Genomic DNA, 2,244 nt, shown 5'->3' on the forward strand with positions numbered 1-2,244 from the left:
GATCATAGGCAGCAGGAAATACAGACAAAGGGAGACAGTTCCAGAGCTGACCTGTTGCATAAATGAAAGACTGGGAGTAACAGTTAACTCTTGCATTAGAGAGTTGGACACTGCGTTTGAAAGACTGGAGATCATAGGCAGCAGGAAATACAGATAGAGGGAGACAGTTCCAGAGCTGACCTGTTGCATAAATGAAAGACTGGGAGTAACGGTTAACTCTTGCATTAGAGAGTTGGACAGAAAAGGGATGAGAGTTTGCTGCCAGACGGGTGCTACGCGCCCGTTGTAGAGGTGGAGGAATGCAAGCAGACAGTTCAGAGGAGCAGTGACCATTAAAGTAGCGATAAAAAAGAGATAAAGATGCAACAGTGCGGCGAAGAGACAGAGGTTGAAGGGAGTCAGTAAGAGGAGGAGAGTTAATGAGACGAAAAGCCTTTGACTCCACCCTATTGAGAAGGGCTGTATGTGGGGAGCCTCCCCACACATGAGAGTTGTACTCCACACAGGGGCTGATAAAACCCCTGTATAGAGTCAACAATTGTGCAGGGGTAAAGAATGAGCAGAGTGTTTTAGTCAAGATTCTTACAAGACTTCACTTAATAACCTTGCAGTGGAGGGTATTGAGTCTGATCACTGTAGTTCACAATCTAATATACTATAAGTCTAGCCGTGTATCTGCCTGTCTGTGTAACGCAGCCGAAACTGGAAAAGAATTGCGAGGAAACTTGGCTGATTGGTTGTAACTGGTCACAGATGAGTCCATTTCAGTTTCATGTCATTGAGGTTTTCTAAAGGGGTGCTTTGGCCCCTGACGATTGTCCCCACTGGGCTTATATTTTGCAGGACGCGTCAGTCTGGGATTGTCCGGCGTACAAGCAGCCATTCTTCAGTTTCCTGCCGTGGGAGGGGCGGTTGAAAAACGGCCTTCATTTGAACGGGCAAATATCGAACAAATGATGCAAAAACTATTGCAAGTCAATGAATAGTTTTGAGCTTGTTGGGTGTGAGTGAAATATCTCCTGGTGTTCAGGGGAAAACATGAATTGTTGAAAAGAATTGGGACACATAAATTTTAATATAAGAACATAATTTGCCATTGTTGGCACCAGTGCTATGTTTCACATTCGACTGTGTAAATAGATTCCCCGTACATTCAGCCATTCTAGTGCAATTGCTAGATGACTGAAACACAACCCGTGTAGATGCAAAAGACTGAAATTCGAGGGAGATGCCAGAGAGCCTTCCGCGTAGCGGGCGCGGGGGACGGGAATGGTGAGACTGGAGGAGTCAGAAGTCAGGGGTGAGAAGGTGGAGGAGGCTGGACTGCGGTAGTGGATGCAGGAATTGGGGAGTGAGGAGATGGCAAACTGTTATCTTGATTTTGTTGTGGTAGTTACGCCATGGAAAATAATGTAAACTTTTGCTCAAATACCATATTAATATTATCTTGCAACAGACATCAAGGTATTCTTGATCAGTGATTATATGTTGACCAACGTGCAAACTACTGCAACAACACCGGAAGAAACAAGAACAGAATTTTAAATTGTCTGTGAAAATATGACCTTAATGTCCTTGCATATATACTTAGATAAACTTTATTAGCAATGGCATTTAATCCACTACCCTTTTGTTAGTCGGTGTTTCATCCTTAATGTTTGATAGATTACTGTCGTGAGTCCCAGGGCACCTTTGAATCAAGTAGTTTTCGACTATGATTAATATGGCTGTGGTTTCCCCTCGCCAGGCAGGTGTGTGATATAACAGACCAGCTTCCCAGGAGGAGTTCTCACCCAATATTAGGTGCCTTCATTATACTTGAGGGTGCCAGCCACGTCAGCACCTCACTTCATGGTGGGTATGATCACCGATGTGCACACGCAATTATCATAAGTCCACATCCTTATCATCCCACATACAATACACACAGTAGGCTATATATTCTTTTAACTGATAAATTTAATAATTCCTGGTACAGACCGTCACGCCATCCTTTTGTCTGCAATCCTCCACTCTACTCCACAAAGGTACTCCATGCACTGGGTTCCAGCACAAACCCTGGGCTCGTATTCTCGTCGGTTAAGGAAGTTCTCTAAAGGCCCTCTCCCACTTCGGCGAAAGTGTGGAAGATAGAGTTATGATGTGTCAAAAATCCCTAATCATGGGTATTCGTGATCAAAATCTTTTCCATTCGTGGCATGGCGCCGATACGTCGCACGAGGTGGAAATTTGTCGTGGGGGACC

Source organism: Coenobita brevimanus, chromosome 25, assembly GCF_032717465.1.
Source record: "Coenobita brevimanus isolate Jiangsu-jjx chromosome 25, ASM3271746v2, whole genome shotgun sequence".
Taxonomy (NCBI): Eukaryota; Metazoa; Arthropoda; class Malacostraca; order Decapoda; family Coenobitidae; genus Coenobita; species Coenobita brevimanus.